The following is a 21,603-nucleotide window of genomic DNA, read 5'->3' on the forward strand; positions in this document are numbered from 1 at the left end:
AGGCCTGTTTTGGAAACTAACCCCAGACTTGCAAGGCCTGCACAAGGCACACACTGTGGTGTGGGGAGGACCACACGGTGCCTCCTTTCTCCTCTCCCTGTCCCTTGCTCTCCCCTTCTGAAGGGATCAGACAGGAGCCCAGGCCCAGGCCTGACTCCCAGCCCTCAGCCCAGCTGCTCCTATCAGCTGTCTAAGCCCTGGGCCGCTGAGGTGCTGAGCAGATGTCTGCGGGTGAGTCAAGGGGAGGAAGCCAGGTGTGCCAGGCAGAGCTGGGCTCAAGCAGGGAGCTGGGCTGGGGGGCCCAGGCCTTCGCCCCTTTGTGAACTACCCTGACTCTGCTCCTTGGCTCAGCACCACCACCCCTCCCCAGGGCTCAGAGGGGCCAGGAGCTCAGAGCCTGCCTGCCTGCCCCATCCACAGGTTAGCTCCTAAGCGGCTGGCTGTCCCTTGCTGGGGCTCGGCTGAGGCCGCCCAAGCCAGGCCCAGGAGCTGGCGGGAAGGATTGCTCGCTGCAGACACCTGGCCTTATGCAGGCCACAGTCCGGGGTGCTGGGGTGGGTGCACACTGGCCCTTTTGTTCAGAGAAGGTGGACAGTTTAAACGGGGGTGAGGCAGCTAGCAGATTAAGTGATATATCAACCAAATGCTAGCTGTGGACCTTGTGAGCAATCCCCATTCCAACAAAACATATTGGAGACAACCATACAAAACTAACCTAGGTATTAGATCACATAAGGAATTCTTGGTAATTTTATTGGGCAAGACAATGGTATTGTGGTTATCTCTGGGGGCAAATCCTTCTCCTTTTCTGTTAGAAGCTCTTTATGGGTAAAATGATACGATGTTTGGATTTTCTTTAAAATTCTCTGGAAGGAAAATGGGGGGCTTGGGGGAGTTAAACAGGGCACACACCATGACAATGACCTTGGCCATCGTTCCCAGTGACAGGCGTGGGGGGTTCGTCCATAGCCTCTTCCTCCCTGGGGGTTTAAGCCCCACAGGACCAAAGTACCTGGAAGAGGGACACGGGAGAGTGGGCCAGCAGGCATGGGTGGCCGCTCTGGGGCAGAGGAGACCCTCTCTGCTCGTCTTGGTTCTCCTAGGCACGCGGGCTCAGCCTTCAGCCCCCACTCTTCCTAGTTCTCCCCTTTAAGGGATGGCTGGCCCTGTGCCAGGCCTTGTGTGCCGTGGGACCTCCCCTCCTGGGCAGAGGGTGCGTGCTGGTCGCGTTTGACAGCGGCACACAGCTCCCCAGTGAGAGGAAGCCTGCGCTCTTACTCCAGCCGAGGCCTCCAGGCTCAAAGGCCCCAAAGTGCCCCCAGCATTCGGCTGCCACCCCCCATGAATGACATGAATGACGGCCTCCCTTCTTTTCCCCAGCTGTTAGTGCTCAGCCGGTTCCTGGGCCTCCTGAGGCCATCATCCCTCGGGCAGTACCTGGGCTCTGACACCTTGCCACCCTGCCAGGAGCAACAGCCAAAAGCCAGTGCCGAGCTAGACCCCCAGGTGAGCACCCAGCACCTGCCCCTGGGGAGCGGGGAAGGCGGGCTGCTCACACTTCACGTCTGCGGCCCTGGGGCACAGAGACCAGTCAGCTGTCTCCCTCCACTGAGCAGGTTCCCCTGCTGGGGGCTTTGCTGCATCCTGCAGAGCCTGGCACGGCTCTGTTGGCCATGGGTGCGCCGTGGGTCTTACAGCACCATTCAGAGGATGCAGGAGGGGAAATGCTGGTGAGGGGAGTGGGGTGTGAAGTGAAGCGAGGGGAAAGTCCAGATGGGAGAGGCACCCTGTTCTCCCAGGGCAGGACTGGGACCAACCGCCCTGTCCTGCCTCAACGTGGTTGTCACTGAGCCTGAGTCCTCGGCCTCCCCCAGTTCCTCCTCACTGACTTTCTGGAAAGCCACACTTCGGTGGGACTTAGGGCAGCGAGACCCCCAGAGCCAGCAGCTGTCGGGTTTGGGATGGTGAAGCCTGTGTGCCCCAGGGTTACCAGCAAGCAGTGATGGGCATGGGGGTATCAGACTGGGACTGGCAAGCCTGGCTCCTGGCGCTCGGGGTGCACCTTAGTGAGCCCCCAGCCCGGGGGCTCGGGATGGGGAATACAGATAAGCATCTTCCTAATTTAGGAAGGTAGTGATTCTAGAAGCTCCCTCCAAGGGCGTGTGCACAATCCAGAAGTCCTGCCTTTGGGCATCAGCCTGCAAATCAGATAAATGAATTAATTACTTAATGAACACAAATGGGCCATTAAGAAGATAGGAGAATCCCCGGAGTGTGTTCTCTTCTGGAACGCGGGGAAGGTCGTCTGGGCTGTGCTGTTAGTGCTCTTACGAGCCTGCTGGCTCCCGGGAGCCTATGAGCGTCCTGTGTCCTGTTCTCCTGTGCAAATGATTTCCCGGGAAAGGACCTGGTTATGGAGGCGGTGTCTGGCATTCCAGGGTGGTGGTCTGTCTGTGCAGGGCACTGGGCAGGCCTCAGGCCTGGGCTGGGGGAAGGAAGAAAGAGGGAAGAGGAAGGGAAGTGGTGAGAGGGAAAGGAGCGCCTGTGCCTGGTCTGGCCACATGAAGAGTGTCACCTGCAGCGCCTTACAGCCACTCTTGTGGCCTCACGTAGTGGGCTGAGGGTGTCCTTTTATTTTGGGGACTGTTCTCACACATGTAAAGGAGGTTGAGAAGCGTCTATCTGGTCAGCTGCCATATTGGAAATGACCACTTTGGCCTGGAAACATGAAGGGGCCGGCGTGTCTCGGCAGTGTGCTCTGGCACTGTGGGGTGTGCTGGCCTGACTGTGCAAGAGGCACGGGAGGTCTCAGCTGCCCTTGGGGCAGCCCGAGCCCACCTGGGGTTGACCCTGGCCCGAGAGGGAGCTGGCCCACAGCACAGGGAAGGGGAGCAGGCAGGGCTGGTGGGGGCACTGCCCAGAAATGTGACGTGTTCTGTCGCCCTGGCTGGGTTCTGTTCTGACTGGGAGGGGCCAGGCAGGGCAGGTGACTGGGCCCCCTGCAGCCCAGCCCGCTCCCACCTCTGCCGACTGACTCCTCATTGGGCCACAGCACGTTTCATCTTCAAAGATGGTCGGGCTGCTCAGCAGCCAAAGAATAGAGGCGTCGGCTGCCCTGTTTTACAGGGAGTGGTGTCGGGCAGGTGAGCCTTTTATGCCCAGAGCTCAAAGGCTTTGCCTTCCTTCTCCTCGAGGTGCAGTGGGGAAAGCAAGGCCAGAGTGAGGTTGGCCTCAGGCGATTCAGCCTGGGGGACATGGCGACAGGCTTTCCCAGCCCTGGGGCCCCCTCCGCCAGGCCCTCTCACTCTTGTCTGGGAGATTTCCTGCCGAAGGAGTCTGATCTACAGAAGAGACTGCTCTGTGGGTCGCAGCCCTCCTGCAGCTCTGCACATAAACACTTCTGCCAGGCCTCACTGCCTACTCCCCACCTCCTGTCTCTGTGCCTGGGGCCTGGGCCTGTCTCCTGCTGCTGCAAGCTTCCAGCCTCCCTCTGAGGCTGGGAGAGCTTCTGTCTGCTGCCCAAGGCATGACTTTCTCTCCTCACTGATCCTGTGGCTTTGCAGGTACTCCTTGTCATGCCCCAGCTAGACCGTGGGCACAGCCAGTGTCTCGCAGCGTCACACGGTGTGTTTGGCACTGGATGAGGGAAAGCATGAACCAGTGAACGCTGCAACCCTAACTCCTCTCCTTCTCTGAACTCTGCCCCATTCTGGCCGTTCTGCTCTCTCTGGAGATGCTCCCTTTGCAGGCCCTCTGACCAGCCTCTGCCTGTCGGCCCCTTTGTCTCTAACATCCATGTGTCCAGAGGGCCGTGAGGCTTTGTAGCCTGGGCTTCTCCCATGAGGCATTTGGTTTCAGAAGGGTCACCGGCTTCTGAGAGAACCAATCACAGCACATTGTATGTAATTATAAGCTAGTGAGGTTCCTACCTGGGAAAGCTAACCACCAATTGCCACAAAAGAGACAGCCTGCTCCTGGGACAGGGTCGGGGGGTAGAGGGGAGGCCTTAGGCAGGCCCTGCGCTGGCTGTTTGTCCTTGCTGTGTCAGAGCCACCAAGTGTCCTATCAGATCAGGCCAGCTTGTGCCAGTATGGGAATACTACTTCGTAAGGGACTCATTATGAATACTTGCAGCATTTTCAAGTGCTTTAGGATAAAGAAATGGTTGCGCAGCCCCTTGCTGGTGTATGGGTCAGATTATTTCAAACAGAAAACAATGAAAGCCCAATAAACTCAGGAAGAGTTTGTTACCTCCCGCTTTCCTGCCTAAAGAGATTCAAGTAGAAAAACCTGCTTCGGGAAGGGAACCTTAACACATTCTCCTCAGCACATATGAATGGCGGCGTGTGCAGACCGGGAGCACCCAAGCAGACATCTGCTCCCTCGGTTCCCTTCTGTGTCCCACTGTTTCTGGGTGGCCCAGCAAGAACTTACCAAACGTTTACTCTTTCTCATCTACCGATGAATTGCCTGCCTCCCTGTGCTGAGTGCCACCTGACGTATATACTTCCGTTTACCTCACCGTCTTTGTAATGTTTGTGTTTATGTGAATCCCCCGTGCGTGAGTATTAAGATTTGGTGGTCTCCTCTTAGTCTGCTGTATGTCTTTTGAATTATTCGACCAGCCAATGAACTAAAGGGGTAAGAGGAAAGTGTCCTCAGCCACAACAGTGGCCACTGGTGGCCTTGTGCTTGCCTGGTTTGAGAAGGGCTCTCCCAGAGAAGAGAGGTCCGAGTGACGCATGGGGTCTGAGAGGGGGAGAGGGTGTCTTAATGCAGGAGTACATTCAGAGGTGGCCTCCAGGTGCTCCCCTCTGGCCCCCGGATACCAATTCTGCGAGAGACGGGACCCTCTGGCCTTCCTGTGACACTGTCCTTTAGGCCCTGTGCAGACAAATGTCTGCACATAACGACTCGATTTGCCTCTGTCTCCTCAAAGTGACTAGCTCGGCCTTCCAACCCAGAAGCAGGGCTTCCTGGGGCTTTTTGGGTTTTGTTGTTGTTGTTGACTCACGCAAACTGTAAGAAATGTCCAGACCTGTAGATAATTTTTCATGAGTTCATTTGAGCCAAACTGACGACAATCGCCTGGGGACAGACTCTCAACGGATTGAGCAAATGCCACAGAGGACAGCAGCTTATTTTATACATTAGAATCTAAGGAGGAGACTAAGGAGGGTTACATGGAATCCATGAGTGGTAGGTGAAGGAGGTGGGAGAAAGCAAAATGGGGAAATCTCTGGGATTTGGGTAAAAAGGAAAAAAGGAGAGACACATATTTTTAGTTGGTGGGTGCAGGATAGTTAATAGTTAACATTCGCAGAGCAAAGAGATGGTATGCGGGGGAACAAGATAACCTTGAGGGGCTCTGGTGCCCAAGGTTGTGCCCTGAGGGGTCTGGAAAAAGGGATGACTCTGACATTCCAAGGGCATGTTATCTTAGATGCAAACAGCCAACAGACAGGCTCACTTAAGGTAAAGACTGACCTTTGTCAAGGAAGCTACGTGACTAAGACGTGCGTACCTGCCATGACCCGCTTTTAGTCAGGAATTTTTATGTTCAGACCATCCTATGTGGGTACTTGGGTCTCTGAGTTTGTAGGGCCCGCCATGCTGGGCTCCCCTGACCTTGTCAGGTCCAGCATGTGGCCCCTTTTTCTTCCACAGTGTGTGGGGGGCAGATTTTGTCCCATTGTGTCCTGGCCTAGCTCACAGTCTTGGCCTGCTTACTTTTAGTGAGGTCATTGACACTCGGGCCCTGCTCAACGTCTGTCGCCCGCTGTGCCCCGTCCTTCCACACTTCCTTTGTCTGGCAGTCTCTCCCCAGGCTGTGGCTAGAGAGTGCTACAGGGAGGGATTTCTGGTTCCGTATTTTCCTGTAGGGATATGGAAGGCACACAGAACCAGAGTCTTTATGGTGGGCTGGGAGTTTTCTCCAGTTTAGTTAAATTTGGGGAGTTTGAGGAAGTTGAAAGAGAACAAAGGTCCACAAAGCGGAAGTCCAGAGCTGGGGTGGGGGTGGGGGGGGTCTGCACTGAGGCACCGGGGCACGGTTCCTGTAGCTTGGGCTTGTCCTTCTTGCAGTCTGGCGATGTCCTCCTGGGACAGACAGCCTGGGGCCTACACGCATGGTGGTTCCTGTCCCCCAAGGGCCACACCGCCAGCCTGGCTGACTGCAGGCAGCTCCACTCAGCTTGCTGACCATGCCCACCGTTCTGTGTTTGGGGACCGCCTGCCTGGACTGTTGGTGGCAGAAGGGCTTGTGTAAAGAGTTGCTGTTGGGGGTGGGCGTGCTCTGAGCCTGGGCCGAGCTCTGGGTGGACCTCACTCAGCCGCACATCCCTCGCTCCTGGGGTCTCCGCACTTCCTCTGCCAAGGGCATGGGCCTGCCACACCTGTGTCTGTGTACCCCTGTCCCTATATCTTTGTGGTGTGCTCCTATAAAAATAGAGCAGACAAACAAGTTTTACCACTTTGTCCTGCTGCTGGATGGTGATGGCAGACGGCCTGTCCCCTGTCAGGTGACCCAGCCAAGAGCACCTAAAGTGACTGGGATAGGTTTGGGTGGCTAGGGACACAGCAGGGAGGACACATGGCCCCTGGCAGCTCTGTGGCTGGCCCTGCACTCTCTCACTGGCTCTAGAGGACATCAGCAAGGGATCAGGTTCTCCCTAGGCCTCAGCTTGAGCACAGGCCCAGTTCCCATATCACCCAGGACAGCGGGGAGCCTCTCCCTCTCCCTACACTCTGCTTTCTCACCGGCAAGAGCCATCCTTTTTTTCCTGCCCCTTACCCTGCACCTCAGGGAGAGCCGTGCCCCTCAGGGTTGGGCCACCCTCCAGGCCAAGACCAGGAGGGTGGGGAGCAAACTAACTGTTTTTGAGGAACGGAAACTAGATATTCACAGGATTCGTGAGTTCCTCCCCTGGCTGGTCAGTGTTGGGTTCTTCTTACTTCCTCCACAGTGGAAAACATCAGACATCTTTTGGAGCCAGCCTCAAAGAGTTGACCTCTGGGAAGCTGACCGCGAGGGGACATCGCATACAGGCCACACTTCATACCCACCTAAGTGGCTGCTGAGCCTCTTCAGAATGGGTCTTTCTGAGAGTCTGAAGCCATGCAGGCTGTGGCTCAGACCAGCTTTGTTTGGGTCCCAGGCAGTCTGGCATCTTTCCAAGTGTGTGAGCAAGGCTTTAAGTGACAGAGTTCACCTGGGGTAGGCTGGGCTTCCTCAGGCAGCTTTCCGAGGCCTAGGGGTCCTGAAAGTCCTTACCCTACGTGGTGACTCCTCTGTTTGTGACCTAACACCCTACCTCAGCCTCTTCGTCCTGCAAGTCCTCCTGGACGCCTCTGACCATCTTCCCCCATTCTTACTTAAGAAAAGTGCCCATCCCGCCATCCAAGTCATTGTGAGCTGGCCCCCTTTATCCTCATGCTTCCCTCTTGAGAAGCAAGCTTCACCACTTGATTCCAGACAGTGGGTGTCCTTCCCAGAAACCCCCATTCTCAGACTCATGGCTTTGCTTCTGCTCCTTCCCCCAGCAGTGCCTGTCCTGTCCCTCGTGTCCTGAGTTCCCGTGGACTTACAGTCTGTTCACTCAACCCGTGGCTTGTCCTCACATTGCTTCACACACCTGAACAGCACCGCCATCAAGGACTGGCCCAGAGTCTGTCTTAGCTGCATCCCCCGTAGCCCCGTTGAAACGCCCACCCTGAGCAGGTGTGGCCTGCAGGAGGGACCCTTCCCCGCCCAGGCCTGAGCCAGTGGGTGGAGAAGTAGTGCCTTCTCAGTGTTGCATCGAAGCAGCTTGGGCTCAGCCCCGCTGCGATCCTGAGGGGCCAGGTGGGGTGTGTGAGGCTCTTCACCCTGTGTGCTCTGTCTGCAGGAGCAGTTGTCAGGTGGCCCCCCGCTGCCCCCAGGCGGCTTTCCCTGCTGCCTCTGCAAACTTGGGTCTCACATCCTTCCCCCAACAACCCCACCCAGGGGGAGAAAGAGCTTCTGTCCTGGGCTCCTAACCAGAGTCCCAGAGCTGAGTCTCAGTGGCTTGGCGTGGGTCATGTGCTCACCTCTAAGCCAATCACACACCAAACGTGCAGGGATCCGTCAGCCCGCACCATGTGTCTCCCCTGGAGTCGGGGCTATAGTCACCCCTGCACAGCAGCTTGGCCTGGGCTCAGGCAACAGGAGGCAGGGACACTCTGACAAGGGAAGGGGCAGAGTCCTGGGCACTCGGAAACCTTAGCCATCCACGGCATCCTTCTGGTCTTCAGCCATGGGCACTGGCCCTGTGCTCGGTTATCCTTGAGAAGGATAAGAGGGGAGGGCCTCCCAGACTCTGGCTGCACCCACACACCAGGAGACAACTCGGTGAGCGAGGGAGAAAAGAAAGGGAAGTGAGGAGGCCACTGCATCCCCTGGACGATGCCCATGCCACGCAGCTCTCAGTGGCTCGCCAGCACAGGCACCACGTACTGATGTGCACGTACACACTGGTCGCGGACTCGCAGACGTGCATGGAGAACCTTGTCCCTCTTGGGCAGCCGGCAGAGCTGGGTTTCCGGTCTACATTCCCCTGGGGTCAGGGGCTCTAGTCCCAGCTGGAGAAGCAGGAAGAGCCAGCCAACCCCGCCTGTCATCTCCGCCACCCTCCAGGGCCAGCAGGAAGCCAGAAAGGAAGGGTGGGCTGGGTGGGAGTGCTCTGGGAAGGGTTTGCCTACAGCCCTGCACTCCTCCCCCCAGCAGACAGGGCAGTGGGGCAGCTGCGCAAGATAATGTCCCTGCAGCAGGCCCATGGGGACAGAAGCCCTCAGCTGTCCTGCTTTTGTCCCAGCTCCCTCTCTCTCCCACCCTGGCTGCTGTGCGATGGCCTCCAGTTCTGCCCCTGTCCTCAGCACCGAGAGCAGGGCCCAGGGGCTGCTCAGGGCCCCGTCTGGAGGTCAAGATGGAGCCAAAGAAAATCTCTCTGTCTCTTCTAAGTGCATGCAGCATCTCGAGTCTCTGAAGTGACGTGTGCTGGGCAGCTAAGAGTGCAGGGGAGGGTTCCTCTTGTTAGGGCTTTGCAGAGGTGGGCACATGCTGGGCTGGCCTCCCTGCCTCTGGCAGCCTCGGCAGAAACACCCAGCCTCTTTGCCCAGCTTTGGCCCTCTAAGCAACTTTCCAGGCGTGCCATTCACAGCAGCTGGGCCGGAAGTCCTGTTCCTGTCCAGATGCTGCCAGCCTGTCTCCTGTCAGCCTCAACTGGTCTCATCTCTGCTCTGTTTGGGCCTACACCCACCCCCACATCTGAACAGGCACTTTCATTTACAGAGCTGAGTGTCCGGCCTCGTAAGCCTCAGGGTGTCTGGCAGGCCCTGCCTGTGACGTCTGCTCTCTGGCCTCTCTGGGAGCCTGGGCTAGGAAGAGGTGGTGTGTCACCATTTCTTCTCATTTCCTAGCCATCAATCGTATGTCCTCGTCATTTCCTTCTTGCGAGGACTTACGGCCTATGACCTGTCCTGGTCAGAGTCACTTCCAAACTCAGCTTTCCTCTCTGCTTGCTGCTGTCGTGATGGCCCAAGCTGACGTCAGGGGTTTGACCTTGGAGCAGGAGTGGCATGGACACGGGGAGCATATCACGTGGTTGCTTGGTGGGGGCAGGGAAGAGATAGCAACCTAGCAATGATGGCGGGTGCCACACTCCAGGATGGGTGCAGGAGGAGGTCACTTGAAAAATGCATCCCCTCTCATCTTGTTTTTATGGACATACCAGCCAGAGGACCGTGGCTCCCTCGTGGCTGAGACCCTTGGCCTGGGGCCTGCACGTAGCCTGCCTCTGGATTACTCATTACTAATTGTTGTTATTCACCAGCCTGCGTGGAGGGCCTAGACCATACGGCCTGGGGGCTCAGGCTCTGGTGCTCCCCTCCCTAGGGGGCAGCCTCAGCTCTCCCTTCCTGCCTCTCACAGGCACTGGGCCCTTGCTGCACCCAGCAGAAGGGATTTGTTCTCTCTGAAGGGGATCTCCTCTCTCTCTCTCTCTCTCTCTCTCTCTCTCTCTCTCTCTCTCTCTCTCTCTCTCTCTATCACACACACACACACACACACACACACACACACACACGCACACCACTTGTCCACCTTAAGGGAAACAGCACAGACATCTGCTTCAGGCCTAACCTTTACTAGAGATGGCCATGCTCGTGCAATCAGGTGACCTCTCCAAGCTCCGCTCCCACATCTACTGGGAGTGAGGATGACCAGGCCCCCTCTGCAAGCCCCCTGGTTCACAGCACATGAAGTGGGGTTGTCGGTTTCAATTTGATTTACAAAGAGAGAGAGAGAGAAGAAAAAGAATTCATCAGGACCCAGCTCTAGCCTTGGGTCTAAAATGTTCCAGGGTCAGCCAGCTCAGGATCAGTCTTCCCCTGATTGGCTCTAGCGTTGACCTTCAATTCAGCACATTTGCGTGTATCTGAATGTCTCCTATGCAACCAAACCCCTGAATGGACCCACATGTGACAATGATGGGGCCTGCGGCAGAATTCTTCCCCTGAGGGTCAGTCCTCGCCCAGTGCTGGACCTCCAGGCCCTCCAGATGGTCCTGAGTGCAACCCAGCCAGATTGTGGCTCCATGCAGGTCCCCCAGAGCAGCCACCACCCAGAGCCAGTGAGCGCAGAGAGGCCAAAGCAGAGAAAGCTGTGCTGTGGTCCTGGTGTCTCAGGCAGGGAGCCCGACACCAGGAAGCGTCCAGGGCCACCTTCCTGAGCACTAGCCAAAGACACCTGCACCGTGAGCCCTGGGCCCCAGCAGCCTGGAGGGAGGGCACGTCCTGTGGGTCCATATTGGTCCTCCCCAGCCGGGGTTCCTGGGTCAGCCTGGTTCTCCCCCACCCCCAACCCCCACAGCAGCTGCCCCGGAGCCTGGCTGGAGCTGCTCCCATAGGATCCTCCTGCCACTGACAAGGTCTGCCATCCACACTGGCCTGATTGCCTTTAGGGGAAGGGCTGCGGTTGAAGAACTTGCCTGGTTTGGTGAGTCAGGATCCCTGTCATGACCTGAGTGAGAGACCCATAATGATCTGGGCAGAGCGAGTGACTTCCTGGGAGAACCTCTCCCTCCTCTTTTCTGCCCTTTTTTAACGTAAATAGTCCTTCCCGTTGCAACCTGCTCCTTTGGCATTACTGGAAGGGAATTTTGTAAAGGACGAGGTTCCTGGGAAATGACCATCCTTTCTCCTTTTTGTCTTGTGACGAAAGTCCTACAAAGGGACACCTGGCCGAGGTTTCTGGGGTCAGAACATGCTGGACCAGAACAAAGACACACTGACTCCGCCTCCCCCCCCAGCAGGCTGTCTCCCATCTCTCCCCTCGTCTTCCTTCCCAGAGAGCGAGAGGGGCCCTTTGAGAAAAGAGGCATCCTACACAGAACTTCTCAGAAAAGTCCTCTGCCACATTCCGGGGAGAGACCCAGAAAACAGAAGCTGGAAGCTGCAGGCCCTGCTGGCAGCAGTGGCAGGGGACGGTCCGTCTAGTCCGTCCTAGGCATGGGGTTCAGACACGTCCCATTCCGCGCCCTCAGACTGCCTCTCAAGTTGTTGACTGACGTTTCCCGGGCCCCATTTCCCATGGGGGCTTCCCAGCCTCCACTCACACCCAGTGCTCGAGGCACTGGGCCACCTGAGCTAGTGGACAAGCACAGCCCTATCCTATCCCCCAAGGAGTGCCTCTGTACTGCCCTTGAACCCTGGAGCCCCACTGACACCCCCACACGCCTTTAGGGACTTAGAAGGGGCTTTAGGCTTGTGAAAGGGCCACCTTGCACTTCCAGCTGTGCAGGAAATGGGAGCAGGCAGGGGGCTTTGGCACCACAGACAGCCTTGCCTCTGCCCATTGACTCTTAGAAGGGAAGACAGAGCCCCAAGTCTGTGGTGCCTGCGGGGACAAGCATGGGCTGGCTGAGTTCAGGAACTGGTCACAGTGTGACTGGGACAGGAAACGCTGCTCTCACACCTGGCTGTTGGCTTTGTGTCCTACCGGAACGGAGGGCTCTCCCTTACCCCTGCTGGCACTCCGGGGGGCCAGCCTCTGGTCCCCTAGCCATCAGTGGGATTGTCAGAGAAAGGCGACTAATGTCTGCTTTTGTGATTGGCACAAAAACAGGGCAGGGGCAAAGGGTCTGGGAAGGTGGGGGTTCAGAAAAGGCTATGTGTGTACCTGGTACAACTGCCTGTTCTTTTGTCTGGATGAGGTCGGACCCTGCCATACCTCTCCTCAGCTCACGGGGAGGATGTGGTCTGGGCACGTCCTATGCACATAATGATGCTTTTTTTCCCCAAAGCACCACTACAGACTGTCGTGATTCTGACCACAGGTGTTACCAGCCCCCTGATGCGTGAGTCCGTTTGCCTGGGAGCACTGGCCCAAAGAAATACATGAACAGGGGTTTGCAGTATAGAAAGAAAAATGGTTTAATATTGAATTGGCCAATATGGAGGCGAGGAGCTAATTTTGAAGACCCAACTCCCTGATGGCCTATAGGTTACAGATTCTATGGGGCAAAGTCACAGGACACTGTGGTTTAGGGGTTCGGGGTCATGCTGGGAGCTGACTAGTCGGAGGTGAGGTGAGGGTAATGAGTCATTTCTGCAGGTCTTGAGGACAGTCTGATGTCTGCTCTGGCGTTCTTCTGTCCGTCTCATGGGAAAGCAGCTAAGGGGTCATTCCACCTTCGGACTCAGGAGCTGCTACATAACTGAGGTATGATGTTTTCTGCAGCCGGCCAGAGGTCAGGACTGTGTGACCCTTAATCAGAGCCGGGCCACTGTCCTCTGTGACCCCAGCGCTTGCTGATTGTCCGGAAAGACTGGGTCTCTGAGGGGTGTATAGAGAGAGGGATGAAGTTTATAAAGCTAGGATTTAAAGCCAGGTTTAATCAACGTCAGAAGGACCCTCAGTTTTAGAATTTTATCCCCGTAAGTGGGTCAAAGTCTTCCTTAAAGGGCCCCCCTCACTGAGGCCCCACTCCAGAAACCCCATGGAACACAAGGGGAAAAAGTGCCCAACCCTCTTACAGGTAGTGGGCAAGGTGTTTTTTTCCCCTCTTTGGAAAATCGGTTTATAAAATGTAGTTAACGGGGGCTTTTCTTCAGAACTACAATTTCCTCCTTGCTATTACCACCCCCCCCCAAAAAAAAAAAAAACACAACAGATCAGAATAGTTTTCCTGGGATTTTCCCTCCAGATTCAATTACGGGAATCAGAATAAAGACCGAAGTTGTGAAACCGCATGCAAGTGGAGGCTTTTTTCTCTCAATAAACCCTACTCTGATTCTCAGATTTCCCCCTTGGGCACTCCTCAGATCCTAGGTCCACCCATATCGCCCTTCCTGGGAAGCTTCATTCTGCGGAGAAGGAGGGGGCTGGGTGTCAGGCCCCAGGAACTAACCCCAGGCTGGCTGGAGGTCCCGTTTAGCACCTAGCTTTGTGCACAGGGTGGGGGGGGGGTGTCTGAAATGCAGGCATCCACCTGAGCCTGCGTGGCCCTCAGAACCACAGTCCCCACCTTGGTGCAGGGACTATTTACAAGTGAAAGGGCTGAGAGTTGCTCCTCTCTCTGCCTCTCTGCCCTCCACGCTGCCAGGCTTTCACGCCTACCCCCTGCAGAAAGGCCCCTTTCGCAGCCACCCAGGGACCATCGGCCTGGGATGCTCTCTTTGGCGTTTTCTGCCACCTCTCACCATTAGCTCGCTCAATGCCCTCTCAGAGAGGCCTTTGTCCCCAGGGTTCTGCTGCTTTTCGAGGTCATGTCCCTCCCCCTTGCCGTACACCCACCCCAAACCCAGTCAATCCTAAATCAATCCTAATGGCATCGTCCTATTTAAAATTAATTTTTAAAAGCTTTCATTGTACTCTGATTACATTGGTAAAGTATATACATTGTAGACAATCTTAAAAAGCCAAATAAATGAAGGATGTCTATAATCCTTTCCCACAAAGCCGCATTGTCTCTCTGGTGAAGTCCATCTCTACTGATTCTGTCTCCAGCTTCCCCAAGGCACTCCCAGTCTGTCCCCCACAACCCAGCCCCATTCCTCGCAGCAGCCCCCACTGCCCACTGTCCAGATCCCTGCTGCCAGCCCTGTCCTCAGGGGGCCCCTCCCCGGCTTCACTGGCCAGCTACCTGGCAGTCAGACCTCCGCGTGTGTCCTGCCTGTTTCCCCGTATCAGCTCCGGCCCTGCCTCTTCCCCACAGGGCTAAGCTCACCTCAAACCCTACTGTTCTTAGAAGCCTGGTTTAGTTTCATCACTTCCTCATTGAAACTTCTGAGCAGCACACTACACATCCCACCCCCAAAATCAGAAGAACCCTTTCTCCTTTTGCTCCCTGGGGATTTGTTGACCGAGTGATTGCCTTCCTGAAGTGTCTTTCTCCCTCTGACGTCTGAGTGTTTGCGGCTGCGTCTTAGTCAGGGTGCAGTGTCTGGTGTACAGGCCTGAGCCTGCTTTGGGGCGGGGGGTGGGGACCATGAGCCACTTGCCAGGACTGCAGAGGCTGGAAGGGGTTCCAAGTACTGTGGTCCTCCCTCCTGAGGGCATGGCCAAGCTGGGGACAGGGAGTCCCTGGGGAGCAGGGGATTGCTAGCCAGTCAGCACCCCCTGGTGAGCCAGCCCATCCGCTGGGGGGCTCAGGGCACCGCAGCTGCAGGACGCTGCACGTGGACCTGGCTCACAGAAGCTGAGTGCGCCCAACCCAGAGCAGCACTGCTTGGAGTCACACCCTGTGGAAGCACACAGTGGGGGCTTTCCCCACTGTGTCTGCTCTGTGCCTGTGCCGGCGGGTGGGCCGTGCCGCCCAACTTGGCCAGCCTGTGGGGTCAGGCCACCTGGGGCCTCAGCTGCTGTGCTGGAGAACAGGCTGGGTCCTGAGTAGGGCAGGTGCTGCTGGGAGAGGGGGCAGGTGGCCTCAGCCCTCAGGACTTTGCACTGTGGTATTTGAGTTCAAGAAGACAGTATTTCACAGTGCCAACTCTGGTGCCCTCGCAATGGTTCTGGCTTCTGCCTTAAGGAGGTTCCTGGGGCATCACCTGGTGCCCTAAGGGGGAGGGTGATAAGGGCAGGAAAAGTGGGGGGACAGGAGCCTGGGGCTGGTTCTGAACTCAGGCCCACTCTTACCAAGCTGGAGCTTGCCTCTTCCCGCCCAGTTCAGCCTCAGGGCCCGTTCATTATCTGACAAACACACGGACACACACATGGGTCGGTTGTTTCCTGCCACCCTCCCTATCTCGGACGTAAGGAGCCCAAAAGGGACAAGGTGACAGACACCTGAGGGGATAAGGGGCATGTCCACAGACAACTCCAGGGTACCAGGAGCAGGCTGTCTTTGGGGCACTCCCTGTGTCTGGTTTTCTCCACACAGCAGATGAATGTCCCGTAAATGAATGGGCACTGACAGTCCAAATGCACCTGGGATCAGAATCTGCCTTGTGCTGTTTTCTCCCCTCAGTGTCCAGTGGGCAAGAGTGAGCATATGAGTTGGTGGGTAAGGCATGCGAATGATCTACAAAACCATCCCCCCTCTTCACCTGCCTCCTCGTTTCAACATGGTTTGACCGTCCAGAAGGGGGCTACACATCAGTCTGCAGCTGTCCCACCGAGGGGCGGGTTGGGCACCCCTGGGCCACATCCCCCCATACAGGAGGGTGGCACCCAGTCACAGAGCCCACAGGTGTGGGTGGGTCCCTCGGAGCAGAGCAGAGGTCGGAGTAGACAGGCCCTCTCCCTGACGGCTTTCTCTGCGGGAGCCCCAGGACAGGGCTGGGGGCTGTGTGGGGTTCTGGATGGCGGGTGTCTTTTTTTCTGAAGGAAGAGAAGAAGGTCCTTCACCAGAGGGAGACCTCTGAGTGAGTGGGGCCCAGAGCCCTCCTGGAAGAGCCTCCTCAGAAACTGTGACCGGAAGGCCAGCCCTCACCCCGCAGTGCCTGGGAGTGAGGAGTCGGGGTCTCCTGTCTCCTGTGCCCTCTCTCCAGACCTGCTACCTGTACCACAGCTTCTTGACCCTGGCCAGGGTAGTGGTCACTTGCTAGGACACTACTCCAGACCAGTGGGTGAATCTCCCAAGAGGCTGGGCTGTGGTTGGCTGGGGTGGAGCCCAGCCCACTGTCAGGAAGTGCAGGCCCTGGGGAGCAGGCCTCCGTCTCCTCCCAGCGTTCCATGGGCCTTCCCAAGGGGTCCTGACTTGTGCCCCCGGCCCTTGCCGTCCCTCTCCTCTCTTTCCGGCCCAACTTCTGAGCAGCCACTCACATACCCCCCTTTCCTTCTCTGACTTTGAACCCCGCCTCTCTCACTATGGATGAGCCCGGCCCCCCACCCCCAGCTGCCTCTGCAGGGGGAACTGCAGCTGCTGTATGCAGTTGGACTTCCAAACCAGCACCCATGTCCGGAGAGCCCCCAGGCCATGCACTGGACCAAACTCAAGGACGTGGCTGCCCAGACCTACATCTGCTGGCTGGAGCTGCTGGTCCACTGCCAGCCCCGGTGGTGCCCCCTGCAGCCCCCGGACCTGGGAGGGGAGGGAGGTGGTCAGGCGCTGACCAGAGCTAGAGCATGTCCACCCCCACTGCAGCTGCTGAGCTGCTGGCTGAGAGATGAGTGGAGAGGGTGCTGTGGGGGGAGGGGAGACGCCTGGAGGCCCTTCATCATTCTTATCAAGAGTAAGATGCCCAGTGTGGGGCACGCTGAGGGGGTGGAGAAGCTGCGCCTACACCTTCGGCAGGGGAGCGCCAGGACCAGGAGGGCCAGCTTGTCATGAGCAGAGCCAGGAAGGAGCACCAGAAGCACCAACTGTCCACCCTCTGCCCAGGTGGCATGCAGACCTGAGGCTGGCCTCCTACTCTACTAGGAGGAGTGCTCCCAGGCTGCCTTGGTCCCTTCGATCTCTGTAGCAACAACCTCCACACCCTCATTTTCTCTGACTCTCTAGGTGATATTCATCGCTAATATTTATGGAATGACGTCCTTTTCTACTATGTGAACCCACATAGCCCCCATGAAGCAGGTATTGTTGTGACCCCATTTTACAGATGAACAAGCCAGCCAGAGTCACTGAGAAGTTAAATAGCTTTCCCCATCACACAGGCAGGCAGCTTGTAAATGTCAGAACCAGGGCGCAGGGCCAGCCTACAGACTTAAGAGAGTCCAGCCCTGCCCTGGCAGTCTCCCTCTGGCATCCGTCCCTCTGACAAGCAGCACCAGCTGGCTTAGGGGCCCTTCCCTCCCGGGCCCCAGGCCTTGATGGAGATGAGCACCCAACCACCTTCCAATGCTGCTAGGCTCTCAACTTGTCTTTTCTCTGGCTTCTCTCTGCTTGTCCTTCCCCGGTAACCTCTGACTTGGGGCTGAAACATCGCCACAGGCTGTGGCTTGGGTCTCAGATTTCGCAAGTCTCTGAGAAAGCTGGAAAGCAAACCTCACCTCAGTCCCCAAGAAACTAGATCACACTAGTCTTTTGGTGGGAAACTGTGTTTGTCATGAAAAGAAAGAAAAGTGATTCGTGGCCTGGCCCCCCTTCCTTTCACTCAGCCGGATCCTGAGCAGAGTGGAGGGGACCCAGCAGAGATGTGCCCAAGTGACCTTCTATCCTGCCACCTCTGCGCCTGGCATGGAGAAGGTCTCTCGTGGATGTCGAACGGATGCTGGAGAGTCAGGGTCCAGGCTTCTTCTCGCCACAAGCCCAGTACTTCAGCCCCTGGAAAGACATCTCTGGAGCACAGCAAGGTGGCCCAGAGCTCTTGGCTCTGGCAGGGGGCGGTCAGGGCCCAGGGAGCCGGAGGAGGCCAAGAACAGAGGCCAGAGGAGGACCAGTCTGACGCAGCAAGGGCCTGCCCCTCCCCCCCACTGCTCCTGACCCCAAGCACGGGGACCCTGCCTCTTCCTGTCTGCCCGACCAGCTCTCCTTCCCCACCCAGCATCTCCTGGTCACCCAAAGCCCTGGGGCCTCAGTCCTCCCAGCCGCCTTCCTCTCTCTGTCACTAATGTGAGCTTCCTTTGTGCACACTAAAGTCCAGTTTCACAGCAGTGGTTCAGATGATTTCCTTCCATCCCTCTCCTGAGGGCTCATGCCCAGCCTCCAGTTTGCTGAATGCTCACCTCTGACAGTCATGTGACTGGGGCTCAGGCCCCGGCTCCCTGTAGCAGAGGGCCATTTTTAAATTTGGAGGGAGGAGCAGTTGTTCCTGTGCCCCGGGAGCTGTCAGAAACCCAGAGAGCTGGGATGGGGAACATGTGTTTGGACCCAGTCCGGGACCACTCCCCACTCCCGCCCCCGCTGGGGAGGATCCCCAGGAGGAGATGGTGGATCAAGGCTGTAATTACACTTAATTCAGTTTATTGTTGAGCTCTGACATCAATTCCCCAGATTTAGGAGTGGAGGGGCCGGGTCAAAGACAGTTCCCGATACTGCTTTTGCTTCCTTCAGCCTTACCCCAGGTCAGTTTTGTGGGCCCTGATCTTAAAGGGGTGCTGAGCATCTTTGAACTGCCCCCCTTGAGAAGCCAGGGGGCCCTCCATCTCCCCAGATCCCTGGGTGTCCACTTTCTCCTCTGTCTATTCCTCCAACCCTGAGAATCCATTTCTAGTCTCTGGCCCCTCCTGACTCTCTCTGGGTTGGGTCAAGGTTCTGCAGGGACCACGGAGTAGACAAGAAGTAGCAAAGGGTGAACCCTGCCCAAGTGGCCTGTGCACGCTCCTCAGCACCAAGTGTCTGCTGACAGAGCAGACAAGGCAGGTGCTTACGCCTCTCTCTGCTGATGTGTCCCTCTCCTTTGTGCTTTGATGCCACAGAAGTCAGGGGCAGGCGGGCTAACTAGGAGAGAGACTCCCCCCAAGTAAAGGGCCTTCGGACCATGTCCTTCAATCTGCAGATCCACAGTGTAGCCCATCACTTCCTGGGCCTGTTTAAGACACAGCTGCCTCCCTCGCTGAGTCCCCAGAGTGCTGGGAGCCAGGGGGCATCTATAATTCAGAGGGACGGGTACCATGCAGGACACCTCCCTGCCTCACAGCCTTTGCCAAGGGAGAGGTGGAAGAAACTGCCAGGGTGACTTGGAGGCCCAGGTGATTGGACAGAGTGTTCTGGTTTCCGTCCTTGAACACACCGCAGGCACCCTTAGTGGGGGCAGGGCACCGCTGAGGCCTTCGCCCCAGCGATGAAAGAGAAAACAGAAGACAAGAGTGGAGGCTCTAGGGGGCCAGCCTCCTGCACCCCCCTCAGGCTGCTCGCTCCTGACACTGCACATCCTGACAGTTAATCCACAGCCGTCCAGTTTGCTCTGGGAACCTGGAAATCACCTTTGAAATTTCCCTTCTTTGTTCTCACTGCCAAGGGCAGAGAGGGAGTAGGGAGGCCTGCGAGATTGAACCTGGGAGTTTCCAGTCTCTAAGTTGCCGCTGTGTGGCTCTGAGAAAGGAATGGAACTGTTCACCAACGGAGCCCCCAGTCCTGGTGTTTGTGCAGTGTCCCCTCCCCCCTGCTCCCCAAACACACTCACCCCCCAGAGAGAAATAGACACCAAGGAGAGAGGAGGTGTTGGTGACGGCTCAGTCCCTCCAGAGACCTCACTGTAACCTGAGCAGAGGTGTGCACTTCGAGGTCGCTCAAGGGCATACACTATCCCCTGGGACGTGTAATGGGCCCGCTCTGGAACTGGCTGGGAGCTGACCAGATCTGAAAGTAGTCTAGGACCGGTTAGAGACAGCGTCCTCTAGGCCCCGAATGTGGCAGTGGTGCTGGCGACCTCACCACTCGTCCTTTCCCCATCTGAGCCCCTGGGAAAGGCTGAGGGATATCCTGATTGAAGCCCCTGGGAAAGCAGCATCCGGGGCTGTGATGACGGATGTTTTCCTGCTTCCTTTTGGTGATGGCGGCAGGGAGAGGCTGGGAAGGGAAAGGCTTCCCAGGTGGGTGGCTTTGATAACTCTCCTTCAGGAGGAAGTAGAGAGGAAGTCTTTTTCCTGTGTCCCCACTGACCTCAGTCCCCAAGCCCTCAGATGCCTGAAGGACAGCCGACCCAGATGGTCTCATTTCTCCCTGTGGGTTGACAGCTGCTCTGGGCTCCCTGGGAAGTTGGCCAGGTGGTGTTGACTGGAGAACCCCAGTACGTAGGAACCCTGGCCTCTCTTGTCAAAAAGCTGCCTCAGGGGGTAAGGAGCCCACAGGAGGACCACCTCGGCACAGGACCAAAGTGTGGGGGAGAGAGAGGCTTTTGACTCCTGGGCGCATCTCTTGGGGCCAGCCTGAGCTGCCAGTGGGTCCGGAGAGAAGCCAGGAAGGCATTTAGCACCTCTGACTTTCCTTGACTTGGCCCCAAGCAGTTGAGCAAATGGGGCAAGTAGGAAGGTCTGTCAGGGCCTGAGGCTGAGGGTGGGTGCCTTCCACAGAATATGCCAGACAGACCCCAGGGAGGTTGATAGATAAAATAGCCTTTTTTTGGGGAGGGTCTCCCCCCCTTAATTTAAGACCCATTGTACTTAGACTAAAAAGTAGACCACTTAGACCAATTGTACTTAGACTAAAAAGTATGAATCATGAACAACTAGTCATGCAGGAAACCTTATCCCCTGCCCACCCACCCACAGAAGAGGCCTGTGCTGGAAATGAACAGAATGCAGCAGGAAATGGGCTCAGGTGGAAAAGGGGCGTGGGAAGCTGCAGCCTTAGCTTTGGAGCACATTTGGGAGGGAAGGGCTCCTGGAGTCTGTCACTAGAATTCAGAAGCCCAGGGTGAGGTATGGAAGACTGCCCCTGCCAGTGAAACCAAACCACCTTTTGAAACTTTCCACTGGGGCCATGTTGCAGGTGAAGCCAGGAGCTCAAGTCTCTGCCTGGTAACCCTCACACCTAGGTGGGGGTGGGGCTCGAAAGTGAGGAGAAACGACAGGAAGTGGAGCGTTTTCGGGGCCTAAAAGTTGTCAGGATGTACTATGACTTAGTGGAAAGATGGATTGGGAGTCCCAGGGCCTGATTTAACATTCTGACCTTGGTATTATAGTATCTATGTGACTTTGGGCAGGTCTAAGACTCATTTTTTCTACAAAATAGGAGAAACAATACTTACTCTTACAAGGGTGGGCCTGAGGGTGAGGCGAAAGAAAAAATAGTGAAAGCAGGTTGCAAAGTCTACAGCACAGGATGAAGGTGAGGGGATCTGCATATCTGGTCACCTCCACCTAAATAGACAGTGGGTCTGTCCCTACAGGGGTCACGCATGTGTCATCCCCCTGCCAGGCAGAGAGCCTGCTGCCCACCTCATGCTAATAGTTAACTGGCTTGCCCTCTATCTCCCAGGCCAGGGCTTTTTTATCTGGTGTAAAGGAGCTGGGAAACGTGGCTTTGGCCAGCGCGGGAGAAGGGGCCTTTATGTGCACCAGCAAAGACCCAATTGTTACTGCATCCAAACTGGGCTGCGTCCCCAGTTATCTCTACTACTCTTCTGGTCTCTACTCCTCAGATGCCAAGTTTTCACCAAGAACAAAAGCTGCTGTCCGGACTAATTTATAATCCAGATCTGCTGACTGGGTCTTAATGTGTTCCTCCCGGGCAGGGCTGCAGTGGCCTTAAAGCTATCAGC

The sequence above is a fragment of the Rhinolophus hipposideros genome (assembly GCF_964194185.1).
Source record: "Rhinolophus hipposideros genome assembly, chromosome: 12".
NCBI classification, from domain to species: Eukaryota; Metazoa; Chordata; class Mammalia; order Chiroptera; family Rhinolophidae; genus Rhinolophus; species Rhinolophus hipposideros.